Source organism: Ictidomys tridecemlineatus, chromosome 8 (genome assembly GCF_052094955.1).
Source record: "Ictidomys tridecemlineatus isolate mIctTri1 chromosome 8, mIctTri1.hap1, whole genome shotgun sequence".
In the NCBI taxonomy this organism is placed as follows: Eukaryota; Metazoa; Chordata; class Mammalia; order Rodentia; family Sciuridae; genus Ictidomys; species Ictidomys tridecemlineatus.
Window position 1 is genome coordinate 73,832,722 of NC_135484.1, and position 18,087 is coordinate 73,850,808.

General features: G+C 36.0%; 1 long non-coding RNA gene across 1 annotated transcript in view; it reads right to left on the minus strand.

The window, feature by feature from the left end:
- LOC144365873 (uncharacterized) overlaps nt 1–15,966 on the minus strand; it is a 113,234-nt gene extending 97,268 nt beyond the window's left edge. The window contains exon 1 of the long non-coding RNA XR_013424604.1: nt 15,882–15,966. This is a non-coding gene — a long non-coding RNA (uncharacterized LOC144365873). The remainder of the gene's footprint in view (nt 1–15,881) is intronic.
- Nucleotides 15,967–18,087: the final 2,121 nt, after the last annotated feature.

The following is an 18,087-nucleotide window of genomic DNA, read 5'->3' on the forward strand; positions in this document are numbered from 1 at the left end:
AAGTAGCCATTTATGGAGCAGGAAATGGAGCAAGGTGAGGTGGTAGTTGGGAGCTGGGGATGAGTTTTCAAAGCACCATCAGGACTCAGTCCCACAATTAGGACCATTAAGCATTCTTTTAGAAGCAAGCAAACAAAAAGAGGGAGGAGGCATCTTCCAGAATATTGTTTACACTCAGGAGTTTTCAGATTTATTGACAATTTTTTCTTCCTTCAGAAAAAAAAAAAGTGAGAGGTTGTCTGACAAAAGCCCAGCTAGAGTCAGCCCCTGTTACTGAGCCAATGGCATCCAATAAGAATTGGATAATGAACTGAAAACTCAGGTCTTCAAAGAAAAATAAGAAACATTATAATTTCTTTCCCTTTAAACTTCAGATGTATGAGACTAAATTGACACAACGAGTCATATTTCTCGTTCTCTGATACTAGATTAATCCATTGAATCCCAAATTTTCAATTCTGTGACTATTTCAAAGAAGTTGAAACAGTAGCATTGAAATAGGTTGAAAATCATAATCTATAGCTTATAGATTATTATGTCAATACCAATCATTATAACTATTATAATGTAATTATATTTTTCTTATTACTATGTAGTTATTTGAATATGATATACTATGTTTAAGTTTTTATACATATTTCATATCTGGGACAAATGAAATAAAATGGGTTCATGAATTTTACTTTACAATGTAAGCAATAGTCCTCTTTCTTTTACCCTATTTATTTAAAAAAAAAAAACCTTGGTGGTAGGGATTAAACCAGGGTTGCTTTAACATGGACCCATATCTCCAGTCCTTTTTATTCTTTAATTTGAGAGAGGGTCTTGCTAAATTGCTGAAGCTGACCTTGAACTTGTGATTTTCCTGACAGCCTCCTGGGTTGCTAGGATTACAGGCATGCACCATCACACCTGGGTGACAATTCCTTTTAATTTGCTGAGAGTTTCGGTTTATTTTGTTTGAAAATTACTGTTAAAATTTACCATGAGTATCATAGTTTACTCATAATACTGGTACTGGGAAGATAGTTATCTCTACAGTGTGAATGGAGATTTACTGTTGGTATGAAGTGTGATAGCTTGGGAAGAAGTACAGAACTGATATTTGAACTGTGCTTATGTAATGACTTTAATTCCAAACTGATATTTTGTTCCTAATAAAAGGATGTATAATGTAGGTTTATATAGACCCTGCAGATGTACCTATCATGTTTAGAGTGAACCTGGAAAACCCAGGGCTGCATGTAATTCTTAATTCTCTTGACCTTTTACACTCAAGAACATGTATGGAGAAGACTCCGTCAGAGAGCATTGCTGGCCTTATTCTGTGTCTTTACACATGCATCACCAAAGGAATCTTGAGAGGAAACTTCCTCATCTAACAAAGCAACTACTCTTTATTCTTTATTCTTATTCTGTTTAATTTAGTGCATAGCTTCTATCATCCTACTAAATTATATAATATATTAATTTGCTAAATGTTAACCAGAATGTAATGTTGATGAGGGAAGTGGTATTTCTTGTCTTCATCTGTATATCCATTGCCAAGAAGAGTGGCTAGCACAGGTAGGCATTCATTTACTTTCTGTTAGGTTATTATTGAATGAGCAAACATCCCCGTAGTATACAAATGCAAATCAGGCTCATAATATAAAGTGAGACATTTAGAAGTTTTAGTGTTATAACAAAATGAGGAACTGGAAATGAAATTGATAATAGAACAGAAACAATGTTTCTGTTCCTGTTGAGAGAATAAAGAGATAAGAGCCTTGAGATTAGATTTTAGAGATGTGAATGAAAAACTGAAAGCCTGAATTTTAACATGTCCCCAGATTTGCAATGCCTGGTATGGATTTATTTGGAGCAGAGTTAATTCTTGATCACTCCAGGCATTGGAATGACAATATCCTCAGGCACACCAGAAGTTTCTCCTAGTTGAACTTAACATAGTAGGTTAATAAAAGATCACTCAAAGCTTTTTCTTTTACACCTCTTTAGAGATGTCACAATTCTTTGGTTCATGGGAACAATCTAAGTACCAGTTTCTACTATCATAAGGAAAGGGTAGAACATAGTGGTTAAAAGTCAGAGAGCCTAGATATGAATATTTGCTTTACCACTTACAAATTTCTATGCTTTAGTTTCTTCGCCTATAAAATAAGAATGGTCATAAAGTCATTAGAATGAGGAAATTATTGAAGTGCCTGCTACACAGTACTCAGGATCTACCGCATGAATTTTATTCCTAATTCAACCTTCTCTCATTGTGTGATCTTAAGTCAATAAATTGTTTTTTTCCTCACTTTCAATGAGGACCAGTAATAGCATTTACTTCATAGGTCTATTTGGTTGATAGAATGAGTTGATATGTGTTTTGGAAACCACCTAACCCAGAGTAAGGGCTCAATAAATATGAACTATTTTATCATTACTTTAATTTGTTGAGTATTTGTTTATGAGAAGTAATGTACTAGGTGCCTGTCACACCCTAAGACAACAAAGTAGATTTCCTTTCTATATTTGGATTACTATAACAGGAATCTCAAGCAGCTTATCTACTAGAAATTAGCTCTGAAAATATTGTTATTTTTTATGTCTTCCCAGGGATATCTAGAAAGACTAATGTGTGTCTACAACCAGCTGAGTATGAAGTATGCACATTGCTATCTTTGTTGGGCTCTGATGTCCACTTACCAATTCCCTCAGGCATTTGGGAAATGTCTCTGCTCATCACTAGAATACCAATGGCCCAGCCAAATTCATTATCTCCAGAGGCTCCCAAACCTGCTCAGTTCAGAACACCAGATACCATACAGTGTCGGGGGGGGGGGGGGGGGGGAGATGGCCTTTTCTCCTACTTTAGGACACATTTGGTTATATAGGCTTTACAGTCATAAAACTTCTGCTGTGAAGTCACTGTCATTTCTGCTTCAAACTCCGCATTCAACAAGGCCTTAAGCCAATGCAAATGACCAAGTGAGTCTGTATTGTCCTAGTTCTTTCTCCCAACTGCCCAAGCAAAACCAAACTCCTCTCTCAACTGCAAAATTTAAGTTCTCAGACTTGGCAATAAAGAGAGTCTGTGAAGGATATGTTTGTTTTTTACTCCAGCACTGTGGGCCTATCTCAGTCAGCCATGTTAGCCTGTCATGCACTTAATTTAATGTAGACTTGGTAAAGTTCTGTAGTAGACTCTGTAGGTTGTTTACTCAATAGTCCTTCTTGCTTAGAGATAGATTTATTCAAGTATTTGTTGAGATGGAAATATAATTTCTCTTCAGTCCTCTTAAGTTCATATTTAGGATAAGCCTCTGTTACAAGAAACAGATAAACAAGAGAAAACTGGGCAAGCCTTTAATATATTTTGAGTTGGATTTTGTTAACTGGTGAAATATAAGGCTCTAGTTTGATTCTTCTGCATGTGGATATCCAAATTTCCCAGCACCATTTATTGAGAAGTCTGTCCTTCCTCCAACGATGTTCTTAACACCTTTGTCAAAATTGGTTGACTGTACATTTGTGAGTTTACTTGTAAGGTCTCTATTCTGTTCCTTGTGTTTATGTGTTTGTCAATACCATGGTGAATCCACACTTCTCCTGTTCCACTCTACTCTCTTTTTCATCTGTGCAAATTGCACAGAACATTTTGGAAACAGCTAGAAGGATTGGGAGATGTTATATGCCATGTGGGAATTCTTCTTTAATTGATCTCCTACGTTTGAGGGCGGATGTCAAATGTCCTCCAAGATACCTTGTCAGTCACTGCTTAATATGGGATGTCGATTAAGCCACATCAAACCACAGATCAGTACAGAGGAGATTCTCTTCAGGATCTAAAATGTTCTTCTCTGTTGATTTGGACCTTCCAATAACAGTCAGCAATCTTCACAGTAGCTTTCGATTCCTCTCTCCTCAATTGACCATTTATGGAAGTCAGACTTTTGACCTTGCATTTCATGTTTGCTGCAGATGTTGAAATTTTTTCATATATTTTTTTCCATTTATATTTCTTCTTTTGAGAGATGTCTGATTAATCCATTTGTCCATTTATTGATTGTGTGTGTGTGTATATGTGTGGTTGTGTATGTGTGTGTATTTGTGCATGTGCACACATGCACGCATGTATGTGTGTTTTGTTTTTGGAGTTCTTTGTGTATTCTGGGTATTGATCCCTGTAAGAAGAGTAGCTAGCAAAGATTTTCTCCCATTCTGTAGGCTCTCTCTTCAGATTCTTGTTTTGATTGCTGTGCAGAAGCTTTTTAATTTGATGCAACTTATTGATTCTTGGTTTTATTTCTTGGAGTTTTAGGAGTCTTGTTAAGGAAATCAGTTCATGTGCCAGTATGTTGGAGCGCTGAGCCTATTTTCTTCTAGTGGTTGCAAAATTTTCTGGTCTAACTCCTAGGTCTATGATGTGCTTAGTGTGACTTTTGTGTTGAGAAATAGGGATCTAGTTTCTTTCTTTTGTCTATGGATATCCAGTCTTCCCAGCAATATTTGTTTAAAAGGCTATTTTTAAAAACTCCTATTTATTTATTTATTAATCTTTGGTGAATACCAGATGACTATATCTATGTGGCTTTATCTTTGTATTTCTATTGTATTCCCTTGGTCTTCATGTTTGCTGATTCCAGTACCGTGCTGTTTTTATTACTTATAGCTCTGTAGTATAATTTGAGATCAGTATTGTGATGCCTCCAACATAGTTATTTTTGCTCAGTAATTGACTATTCTAGGTCTTTTATCATTCCATTAAATTTTAGTTTGTTTTCTAATTCGATTAAGAATGTCATTAGTATTTTGATAGAGATTGCACTGAATCTTTAGATCACTTTCACACTACGGCTCTTTTGACAACATTAATTCTGCTTATCTAAGATCATGAAAGATCTTTCTATCTTCTAAGATTAAAAGACCCTTCTTTGTATTGTGAACCTTTTCCTGTGAAATATATTATACACGCACACATAAACATGCATGCACATATGCACTTGTACCATGAACTCAAAGTTTGTGTCTCTTCATATTAAAGCCCTTATCCATGTGTGATGGTATCTGGAGGTGAGCCCTTTGGGAGATTGTTAGGTTATAAGAGTAGAGTCCCCTTGAATGGAAATAATGGTCTTATAAAAAAAAATATGAGATTGTTTCTCTGCCATGTGAGGATAAAGCAAGAAGGCAGTTGTCTGCAAACCAGAAAGAGTCCCTATCAGGAACTATGTTGGCCAACACCTTGATCTTGGGATTCCTACTCTCCAGAACTGTGAGAATAAATTTCTGTTAAGTTACTCAATCTACGATGTTTTGGTTATACCAGCCTGAGCAGGCAGACGTGCGCATGTGCGCGCGCACACACACACACACACACACACACACACACACATACATGTACAGATTTTTTTTAAAAAATAAAATACCACTAGCTAACTTTAAAAAATAAACTATAACCAATATCTTTCAAGCCCTACATGTGTTCACCACTAATCTCCCCCTGCCTCTACCACCCACTGCCAGCTCAAAGCCAATGGAAATCCTACATTTTAGTCATAATCTAGCTTTTCTGCAATTTTACCACATATGCATGTATCCCAACACAATATGTTGTTTGATTTTTCCTGATTTTGCACTTTATATAATGAACCACACATTATGCTTCTATGACTTGCTTTTTCACTTAACATTTGCAGATCCAACCATACTAATGTGTATAGCTATAGTTCATTTTTTCATTGCTGTTTAGTATTTCATTTGTGAATATAACATAATTTGTTTATCCCAAACTGTTGATGGGCAGTTTGTGCTTTTGTAAACAGTGCTAGTTGGAATCTTGTGTGTGCTTCTTGGTATGCATACACAAGAATTTCTCTAGGGAATATCTGAAAGAGTCATTCAGGCTGTTCCCATCATATACTGTGCTTCTGTTTCTAGTCGAGGCTCCTGTTAGAATTACACTTCACTGCCCACTTAATTTAGGTATGGCCTTGTTGGACTAATGAAATGTGGGCTGAAGTGATGTGTGACATTTCTGGGATCAGCTTTGAGAAGCTGTGCTCTTCTCTCTCTTCTATAGCACCTGGAAGTATTTCATATAGTAAATGTTCTATCAGCATGGATCCCCATGTACACATGATAGTGACAGGCAGGGTCTCTAGTCAACTTACAAACCTTTGTTGTTTGAATCTACTTTGGGTTTATTTCCCAAAACATTGTGTAACTTACCCCAAATAATATGAAAATTAGTATTAGGAGTGAATTTTCTTGGAATGTATCTATTTAATTTCAATAAATACCAAGCCATCTTCTAAAGAGGCTGAGTCAATTTTTATAGTACTTACATCAATAGTGCATAAAAGTTCCTATTACTCCACAGATTTATCAGTTCTTGGTATTCTCATATTATAATTTGATCTGATGAAAACTTTACAAATGATTTCTATTGTTTTAATTTTTATTTTCTTGATATATTTTAAAATGTTTATTTGGCATTCTTTTTTTCTGTGAAATGTGTGTTTATAACTTATGCCTATATTTCTATTGAGTTACAGTATATATTTCTGTTATGTTTTTCTTATTGATCCATGTAAGTTCTACTACTATTGAAGCAGACCAGGTACCCCCACCCAAAAGACCCTTGCCATAATTAAGTTTCCCTTCTTTTCAGATCAGCAGGATATCTGCAGAGATTATTGTGGTTGGTAGTTTCCTCTTTCTTGTAAATGCCAGGTTTATACACAAAAGGTGTGACAGAGTTAGAGTCTGTAAGCACTATTATTTCTGTTTTCTTAGTAAAAACTTATAAGACCCCTGTCTGGCCTGAAAAAGCACTTTTGGAGAACTCAAAGAAAGAAAAAAAATGTTTATGTAAACTTCCAAACCCTTTCTCCCACTGGATATAAAGGTCAAAGAATTTCCAAATTTTTTGTTCAGAGGACAATGTTTTAGGCCATCCAATAGCCTCTCTAGACCCTGCAGTCAATAACCCTACTTCCTGAAAATTCCTCGGGTGTCCAGCCTCTTCTTCCTACTTCATCATGTCTTATCTCCTTTTCCTGTCTTATTTTCTCATTTTTTTCTGTAGTTTCATATGGACTATTCATTTACTTATTGATTTATTGTCTTTCTTTCTCAAGTTATGATGGGAGCTTCTTTAAGTTCAGAGATTTATATTTTTACTGAATTCTCAGTGCCTAGAAAATTATCCAGCATATCAGATAGATAGTAGATGAATGAATGAAAAAAAAAATAGTCACAAAAGTTGGCCAGAGCATCTAGCCACTGGCTTCTTGACCATTGTCAGTTTTACTAATGTGGACAGCTTTTGACCTAATATTTGTGTCCCTTGAATTTCATGTGTTACTGGTGCAATGAAGATCAGACTGCAGGAGATTTCCACTTCCACAGGCAAATGTCCTCTACAAGTGATAGTTGTTATTTTTTTCCTTTTTTAAAAATCTGAAACCTAACCACCAAGGTGGTAGGATTAGAAGTGGGGCCTTTGGGAGTTGGATTAGTGCCTTTATAAAAGAGACTTGGGGTGGCTCCCCAAGTCATTTCTACCATATAAAGACACAGAACCAAAGCAGCATCTAGGAAGCCCTTACCAGACACTAACTCTGCTAACACCTTCCAGAATGAATCGCTATTATTTATAAATTTTGTGATAGCAGACAAATGCACTAAGACAAAGATGAACAAGTTTTTAGAAGTTTTTCTTTTCTTTACTTCCTGTCTCAGAGATCAGTAATTAAACCCACAGGTGGCAAGTTTCCCCTTTAGTCTCTGTCCTGTGAACACCTCTATCATAATAATAGCCCACATTTTGTAAAACGTTTTTCTAAAGGGGCTTGGTTAAACATTACAAGGTTTGAAGTCCAGAGTGCTAGGAAGTTTGCTAAGCTCTCTAGTTTAGCCTCTAAGTGCAGGCTTCTTTCACAGAGATCTTATTCTGGTAATTATAACTGAGCAAGTGGTTGTAAATCAAACAGCTATCACCATAAAGAATCAAACATGGCTCAACCCCTATCACACTAGGGTCTAGGATGGGATCTGGACTGATAAGGGCACCCATAATGTCTCCAAGGGATTCCTCTTCTTTAAGAAGAGAAAGGCTGAACCCCAGCCTTCAATCGCTCCTGCCTTGAATGAGTGAAGTCCTCTGTGAATATTTCTCTCCTTTTCTGCACCCCCATCCTTACTAACTTGTCACTTGGTGAAGGTCCATGGAAAAGTGTTGGTAGGAGGATAAAGATTGCTTTGTTACTACAATTTCGGATCCACAACTCTGGCTGATATACTGGCGTTAAGTTTGTTAAAAGTTTGACTGGAAGCTAGGTGTATCCATTCATGCCTGCAATCCCAGCAACTCTGGAGGATAAAGAAGTAGGATCAGAAGTGGAATTGAGCTTGGGCAAGTTAGCAAGGCCCTGCCTCAAAACAAACAATGGAAAGGGTTAGAGATGTAGCTCAGTGGTAGAACACCTTTGGGTTCAATCTTCAGTACACACACATACACACACACACACACACACACACACGATTTGGAAATTTCTCCACTACCCATTTATAAGAGATTTTTCCTCTACTCCTACTCCTACTGTGAATAAGGAAGAATGTAGCCATGTGTCTCTTTTCCCCTAGGAAGGTATAGTGTGAGGAAAAAATATTTTTCTGTACTACATTCTCAACAGTCTCCATGTTTCATTCCTGACCCCAAATTGTATGTAGTTTCTCCCACACAAACTATTTTCTGACACCAGCTGAGTGTCCTACAATTTAACTTAACTCTGATACTATCTACCTTGAGATAGTGTAGACCCCACATTAGAGGATCAATCTCACAAGAGGGAGAAGCCAATTGAAAGTAGTAGAAGCCACAACTTCTGTTTGACTTATCTGCAAATCAGAGGTCCCCACAGTCCCCTCTTTGGGGTTTCACCATTAGCTTACAAAATCCAGGCAAACAGTTCATTTCCCATTTCTGATTTCCTACAAAAGGCTATATTAAAGGTTACAAATGAACACCCAGAGGAAGAAATATGCAAGCCAGTTTTGTGGGAAGGGGCAGGGAAGTTTTGTGCCATCTTCAAGCATGCTTCCTTACCTCCACATTTTCAACAACTGCGAATATGGCTGAACCCTGTCCTTTAGGATTTTCATGAAGGTTTCATTACACAGGCATTGGTGATTAAATCATTAGCCATTGACAGTCAACTCGACCTTTAGCCTATCTCTTCCCCAGACGTAGGAAGAGGAAACTGAAACCTCCAGTCCTGTAATCACAAGGTTGATTCCCTTGTCAACCCACTCCTATACTGCAGTGGTCCAGGAGCCTGGAACCATCAGCCATATTGTTGGTATAAAATAGACTTCAAAGATACCAAGGATTTTAGAAGCTGTGTACCAGGAAACTGGATAAAGACCAAATATGTATTTTACAATATTATAGTAAAGGGCTCATCACAATTTGGAATTTAGTTCATTTGAGTCTCTTTGAATCCTTAGATATCTGAAGAAATTTTTTTTAAAAAATAATGGTTATGTGGCTTATATTGCTCATTCTCATTGTCAGGATGGGAGCTTTCAACTTCTAATTGGAAGTAGAAATTATGCTCTAGACATACGAACAAACAAAAGCTTACAAATATTCCAAGTGAAGGAAACCAGAGTGTACCTCTCCCAAATAGAAAAGATTGTTGAGGTAAAGATGGTCAAGATGCAGGGGAGCTCTCTGCCTGCCCTAGGGTGAAGGGAAAGCATTCAATATTTCACTGGAATAAACTGACAAAGACTGATGAATTGGAGAAAAGGCCACAAATGTAACATATGCAGGAAGGCAATCACATAAGCATAACTATATACTAACCCAATATGATTGAGGTAGTCTTTTTCCACAGAGGAAAGGGAGAACGGGCAATGCAGGAAATTTTGAGAGGACTAGTATATGATTTTCTGTGGACTTTAACAGGCTTGGAGAAACAAGCAAAGGGCTGGAACAAAGCCCATTGGGCTGACCAAACAGACGATGTATTACAAATTTTCCTCTTTGGAATATTGAAGGGAACCAAAATAGAAGACAACAATGTGTAATAGAATCTGTCCAGGTGTGCTGACAGACCTGGGTCTTCCTTTCTACACTTTGAGTTAGTAAAAGCTCAGGAAAGGGACCAGAGGTGATTGCTTTCCTTCTTGGCAGGTCAAGACTTTTAGTAGAGAAGTAGCACCTGCTACTCTCAAGTTCTTTTTAATTTAAAACAGTCATGATACCACGGTGCTCTATTTGGAAATAAAAGTACATGAACTTCTCCATTTATCCAAGTAGTAAAGATTCACAAATACAACACTCTGTTTATTCTTCCCCTTCCACCTGAAGACTGAATGCAAATTCTCCTTTCCTATGGACAGTCCCCTATCAGGTCAGAGAGAGCACCAGAAGAATCTGCAAGCCTACTTAACCCCATTAATGCCTCCCAGTCAAGTTTACTATCTCGCCCTTTTCTGTCTCTAGAAGTCTGGGACTACTTTTCCTTTGTCTTGTCACTTCTCTGAAATTCATCTTTCTTTGTTGAAGATTATAAATATGTCTACATGGTGTGCACTGCGTACGCTAATGAAGTTGCTCGCTTTTCTCTTGTGAATCTTTCTTTTGTTACATGAGTTTGTCCCAATTATGAACCTATAAAGGTTAAGGGAAAAAGTTATTATGTGTTTTCCCCTTCACAGGCAAATATTCTTCTTGCTCTATAAGTTTTCTTAAAAGGAGAGGAATCAATTTCTTTCTTTTGTGTTCTGTAGTTTTCCTTGTAGAGGTCTTGTTGAATTTATTCCTGATTATTTAATTAATTTATTTATGAGGCTATTGTGAATGGGGTGGTTTTCCTAATTTCTCTTTCATAGGATTCAGTAGTGATATATAGAAATGCATTTGATTCATGGGTATTAATTTTATATCCTGCTACTTTGTTCAATTCATTTATTAAATTCAGAAGTTTTCTGGTGGAATTTTTTGGATCCTCTAACCATAGAATCATGTTATCAGCAAATAGTGGTAGTTTGAGTTCTTATTTTCTTATCTGTATCCATTTAATTTCTTTCATCTGCCTAATTGCTCTGGCTAGAGTTTCAAGGACTGTGTTAAATAGAAGTGGTGAAAGAGGGCATTCCTGTCTTGTTCCAGTTTTTCAAGAAATGCTTCCAATTTTTCTCCATTTAGAATGATATTGGCCTTGAGTTTAGCATAATAGCTTCTACAATGTTGAGGTATGTTCCTACTATCTCTAGTTTTTCTAGTGTTTTGAACATGAAAGGGTGCTGTATTTTGTCAAAAGCTTTCTCTCTATCTGCTGATATAATCATATGATTCTTTTTTTTTTAATTTTTTTTATTGGTTGTTCACAACATTACAAAGCTCTTGACATATCATATTTCATACATTAGATTGAAGTGGGTTATGAACTCCCAATTTTACCCCAAATGCAGATTGCAGAATCACGTCGGTTACACATCCACAATTTTACATAATGCCCAATTAGTAATTGTTGTATTCTGCTACCTTTCCTATCCCCTACTATCCCCCCTCCCCTCCCATCCCATCTTCTCTCTCTACCCCATCTACTGTAATTCATTACTCTCCTTGTTTATTTTCCCATTCCCCTCACAACCTCTTATATGTAATTTTGTATAGCAATGAGGGTCTCCCTTCATTTCCATGCAATTTCCCTTTTCTCTCCCTTTCCCTCCCATCTCATGACTCTGTTAAATGTTAGTCTTTTCTTCCTGCTCTTCCTCCTTGCTCTGTTCATAGTTGCTCTCATTATATCAAAGAAGACATTTGGTATTTGTTTTTTAGGGATTGACTAGCTTCCCTAAGCATAATCTGCTCTAGTGCCATCCATTTCCCTGCAAATTCCATGATTTTGTCATTTTTTATTGCTGCATAGTACTCCATTGTGTATAGATGCCACATTTTTTTTATCCATTCATCTATTGAAGGGCATCTGGGTTGGTTCCACAGTCTAGCTATTGTGAATTGTGCTGCTATGAACATCGATATGGCAGCATCCCTGTAGCATGCTCTTTTAAGGTCTTCAGGGAATAGTCCGAGAAGGGCAATAGCAGGGTCAAGTGGTGGTTCCATTCCCAGCTTTCCCAGGAATCTCCAAACTGCCTTCCAAATTGGCCGCACCAATTTGCAGTCCCACCAGCAATGTACAAGAGTACCCTTTTCTCCACATCCTCACCAGCACTTGTTGTTGTTTGACTTCATAGTGGCTGCCAATCTTACTGGAGTGAGATGGTATCTTAGGGTGGTTTTGATTTGCATTTCTCTGACTGCTAGAGATGGTGAGCATTTTTTCATGTACTTGTTGATTGATTGTATATCCTCCTCTGAGAAGTGTCTGTTCAGATCCTTGGCCCATTTGTTGATTGGGTTATTTGTTATCTTATTGTCTAATTTTTTGAGTTCTTTGTATACTCTGGATATTAGGGCTCTATCTGAAGTGTGAGGAGTAAAAATTTGTTCCCAGGATGTAGGCTCCCTATTTACCTCTCTTATTGTTTCTCTTGCTGAGAAAAAACTTTTTAGTTTAAGTAAGTCCCATTTGTTGATTCTTGTTATTAACTCTTGTGCTATGGGTGTCCTATTAAGGAATTTGGAGCCCAACCCCACAATATGTAGATCAGAGCCAACTTTTTCTTCTATCAGATGCAGAGTCTCTGATTTGATATCAAGCTCCTTGATCCATTTAGAGTTAACTTTTGTGCATGGCGAGAGGAAGAGATTCAGTTTCATTTTTTTGCATATGGATTTCCAGTTTTCCCAACACCATTTGTTGAAGATGCTATCCTTCCTCCATTGCATGCTTTTAGCCCCTTTATCAAATATAAGATAGTTGTAACTTTGTGGATTAGTCTCTGTGTCCTCTATTCTATACCACTCACCTGTTTTGGTACCAGTACCATGCTGTTTTTGTCACTATTGCTCTGTAATATAGTTTGAAATCTGGTATCGCTATACCGCCTGATTCACACTTCCTGCTTAAAATTGCTTTTGCTATTCTGGGTCTTTTATTTTTCCATATGAATTTCATGATTGCTTTATCTATTTCTTCAAGAAATGAAAGCAGTTTTAAGAGGAAAATTCATCGCCTGGTGGTCATTCCTCAAAAAAAGGAAAAAACAACAAATAAATGAGCTCACACTTCATCTCAAAGCCCTAGAAAAGGAAGAGCAAAACAACAGCAAATGTAGCAGAAGGCAAGAAATAATTAAAATCAGAGCGGAAATTAATGAAATTGAAACAAAAGAAACTATTGAAAAAATTAACAAACCTAAAAGTTGGTTCTTTGAAAAAATAAATAAGATCGACAGACCTTTAGCCATGCTAACAAAGAGAAGAAGAGAGAGAACTCAAATTACTAACATACGGGATGAAAAAGGCAATATCACAACAGATGCTACAGAAATACAGAAGACAATTAGAAATTATTTTGAAAACCTATATTCCAATAAAATAGAAGATAGTGAAGACATCGATAAATTTCTTAAGTCATATGATTTGCCCAGACTGAGTCAGGAGGATACACACAATTTGAACAGACCAATATCAATGGATGAAATTGAAGAAGCCATCAAAAGACTACCATCCAAGAAAAGCGCAGGACCGGATGGGTATACAGCTGAGTTTTACAAAACCTTTAAAGAAGAATTAATACCAATACTTTTTAAGTTATTTCAGGAAATAGAAAAAGAGGGAGCTCTTCCAAATTCATTCTATGAGGCCAACATCACCCTGATTCCGAAACCAGACAAAGACACCTCAAAGAAAGAAAACTACAGACCAATATCTCTAATGAACCTAGATGCAAAAATCCTCAATAAGATTCTGGCGAATCGAATACAAAAACACATCAAAAAAATTGTGCACCATGATCAAGTAGGATTCATCCCTGGTATGCAAGGCTGGTTCAATATACGGAAATCAATAAATGTTATTCACCACATCAATAGACTTAAAGATAAGAACCATATGATCATCTCAATAGACGCAGTGAAAGCATTCGACAAAGTACAGCATCCCTTTATGTTCAAAACACTTGAAAAACTAGGGATAACAGGAACGTACCTTGACATTGTAAAAGCTATCTATGCTAAGCCTCAGGCTAGCATCATTCTGAATGGACAAAAGTTGAAGGCATTCCCTCTAAAATCTGGAACAAGACAGGGATGCCCTCTATCACCACTTCTATTCAATATAGTTCTAGAAACACTGGCCAGAGCAATTAGACAGACGAAAGAAATTAAAGGCATAAAAATAGGAAAAGAAGAACTTAAATTATCACTATTTGCAGATGACATGATTCTATACTTAGAAGACCCAAAAGGGTCTACAAAGAAACTACTAGAACTAATAAATGAATTCAGCAAAGTGGCAGGATATAAAATCAACACGCATAAATCAAAGGCATTTCTGTATATCAGCGACAAAACTTCTGAAACGGAAATGAGGAAAAACACTCCATTCACAATATCCTCCAAAAAAATAAAATACTTAGGAATCAACCTAACAAAAGAGGTGAAAGATTTATACAATGAAATCATATGATTCTTGCTTTTGAGTCTAATTGATGTGGTGAATTATGTTTATTGATTTCCGTATGTTGAACCAAACTTGCATTCCTGGAATGAGCCCCACTTGATTATGGTGCACTATCTTTTAAATATGTTTTTGTATGCTATTTGCCAGAATTTTATTGAGAATTTTTGCATCTATGTTCATCAGGGCTATTGGTCTGAAGTTTTCTTTCCTTGAAGTATCTTTGTCTGGCTTTGGTATTAGGGTGATACTAGCTTCGTAGAATAGTTTGGAAGGGTTCCCTTCTTTTCTATTTCATAGAATAATTTGAGAAGCATTGGTATTAATTATTCTCTGAAGGTCTTTTAGAACTCAGCTGAGAATCCATCTGGTCCTTGGATTTTCTTGGTTGGTAGGCTTTTTGATGGCATCTTCTATTTCCTTGCTTCAAATGGATCCATTTAAATTGTGTATGTCCTCCTTATTCCATTTGGGTAGATCATATGCCTCTAGAAATTTGTCAATGTCTTTGAGATTTTCCATTTTACTAGAGTATAAATTTTCAAAATAATTTCTAATTGTCTTCTTTATTTCTGTAGTGTCTTTTGTGATGTTTCCTTTTTCATCATAAATTTTAGTAATCTGAATTTTTCTTTCCTTCTTTTCATTGGGGTAGCTAAGGGTTTATCAATTTTATTATTTTTTTCAAAGAACTAACTTTTTGTTTTGTCAATTTTTTCAATTATTTCTTTTGTTTCAATTTCATTGATTTCTTCCCTGATTTTAATTATTTCCTGTCTTCTACTGCATTTGGTATTGATTTGTTCTTCTTTTTCTAGGGCTTTGAGATGTAATGTCAAGTGGATAAAGAAACTGTGGTATATATACACATAGAATATTACTCAGCAATAAAAGAGAATAAAAGTATGGCATTTGCAGGTTGGAGAATGTCATGCTAAGAGAAGTAAGCCAATCCTCCTAAACCAAATGTTTTCTCTGGTAAGTGGGTGCTAATCTATAATGAGGGGGGCATGGGATGAGTGGAGGAACTTTTGACTGGCAAAGGAGATGGAGGGGAGAGGAAGGGGTATGGGTATAAAAAAGATGGTGGGATGTACCCTAGGTACATGTATAATTGCACGAATGGTGTGACAATACTTTGTGTACAACCAGAGAAGTGAAAAATTGTGCTCTATTTTTGTACAATGAATCAAAGAATATTCTGCTGTCATGTATAACTGATTAGAACAAATAAATAAAACATTTTTTAAAAAGGAGAAGAATCAAACACCGACAGTTTTCTAGTTACCTGGAAGGTCAAAGGATGAATGATGAGAATCAATAGCCTTTGAGCTCTCAGCTGTTGCATTTGCTCTCTGATGTAGATGTTCTAATTTTCTGCCAAATTAGATAATAATGCAGTCATTAAATTTTATTACTAATTGGAAAATTGAAAATATTAATTTAAAAAATTACCATATCAATCCTTTAGAAACAAATATAATGTAAATTTGCTATGTATTTTTGTTCAAATTATGGAGCTAAAAATTTTATATATACTGCTATACATAATAGTAACCTAAATTTTGTTTTGGTTACAGAAATAGAAGTTAAACCTTTAATGGCTTTTTTATAATTGCCCTTAAGTAGAATGTGCTTTTGAGTTTTTGCATATTTTCCTCTTCTATTCACTTTGATACACATAATAAAAACCAACAGTTTCCTTGGTTTATATTAAGTAAAACAATGCTCAGGAAATCCTAATATTCATTCCCTAATTTTTAATGTATAATACTCTTATTGTTTCAACAAACATCAGATGGAAATTCACATCTATATGTCATCATATAATGTGAAGTATGAAATGAAGGTATGTTTAATATATAATATTATATCACATAATATATAATATAAATTGAAGTATAACCATCGAATTGGAAGAGATTAGAAAACATCTGGTCTAAAAGTATTAACTCTCACAGAAGAAACAGAACCCAGAGGAAAATCCTCAGCAATGCTGATAGTAGGAATCAATCATTGTAGGCTATGATACAAATCTCACCTTCTGCAATGAACTCTTTTCATGGTGGTAATAAGTAGCTTCCTTGATTATTAGTAGAAACTGGTGCTAAAAAAATGAAATTGCAGAGTTTTGAGCAGGTGGAGTTTATCTCAGTGACTACCTACTAGGGCTATATTAGGGTCATCAGCACCACCCATAGCTCCTTTTCTCTGAGAAGTCTGCCCCACCCACAATGATGCTCTGCTTTACAAGCCATTACACTAAACATGGTGACTTGCACCAACATAGATATCTGACCCAAATTTGGGCAGGTGTTGAGTTATGTTGGTTGACAGAGTCCTGGTTGACAGATGTCACACTTGAATAGCATGATCGAGTAAAGTTTGATGAAGTGACTGTTGATGCACAAGTTGATAGCATGCTTGTCCTTAAGCTCACAATGGTAGGGAGGGAGCACCCTTGGAAATGAAAATGAAGGTCAAAGGCAAGGAACAATTTACCAGAGCTCAGAGGAAAAGCCTTGGATATAAGAGGCAGTCTCTTGACAAGAATTGTGGCTCTTGTGTTGTTGTTGCAGTCTAGGAATACAGCAAATGCCAATTCATGGTTCAACAGGTAGGAAGGAAAGGGAATAAGTATCCCTGTTTCTCTCTTGCTCCCTTTGATTTCTTGTTGGTGTCTCCTATTTGCTGAACTCAACAAGAACCAAGAAAGTAAGAAATGTATGTATCCAGTCTACAAAGGGCAGCTCTTAGGGCACAGAGCAGGATGGAGATGAGTAGATAACAGATTTGAAGGTATAGACAGAGACTCTCCAGCTCATTAACAATCATTATCCCTGCTTGTAAGAAGACAAGACGAGCCAGGGATATATTAGGGTTCTATATTATTGTATTCTTTAAAATGTTTACTAGTCAATATTAGGATTAAATCCATATGTAGGTCTCTTAAATGGTGGCTCCTAACATTTTTATCATAATGTATTTCAGTAATAATATTGGATAATTTTAAAAGTAGAGCAAAACCAAAGGATTACATTAATCCTCTGAAAATAGACAACAGACTTTACTGACTGTGTTTGGAAATATAAATGGACTTACTATGTCAGCTCATTTATTTACTCATGAAAACTTTTTAATATAACTTATTTTTAAAAAGAATTTATATTTTTTCTAGTGAACACTTTCAATACTAGCATATAGAGTTTAAACATACAAGAAAATGTATTATGGTTGAAAACAAATCCTCCCATCTGCCCAACTTCCTGAAATATATACACATAAAAAGGTTTTATACAATAATTTTTCTCTTATTTCTTCTAAATAATAGTGGCTTTTTCAAAACTTCAAGACCTTTAAATGCAGAAAATATGTATCTACATTTAAAAGGGAGCAGAGTTGTTTTACTATTTATAGGGCTTACCTCCTGCATTCTTTCCTTCTTTCTAAAAAACATCAAACATGGCTTGAAAGGAAGATTTATTGGAATATGT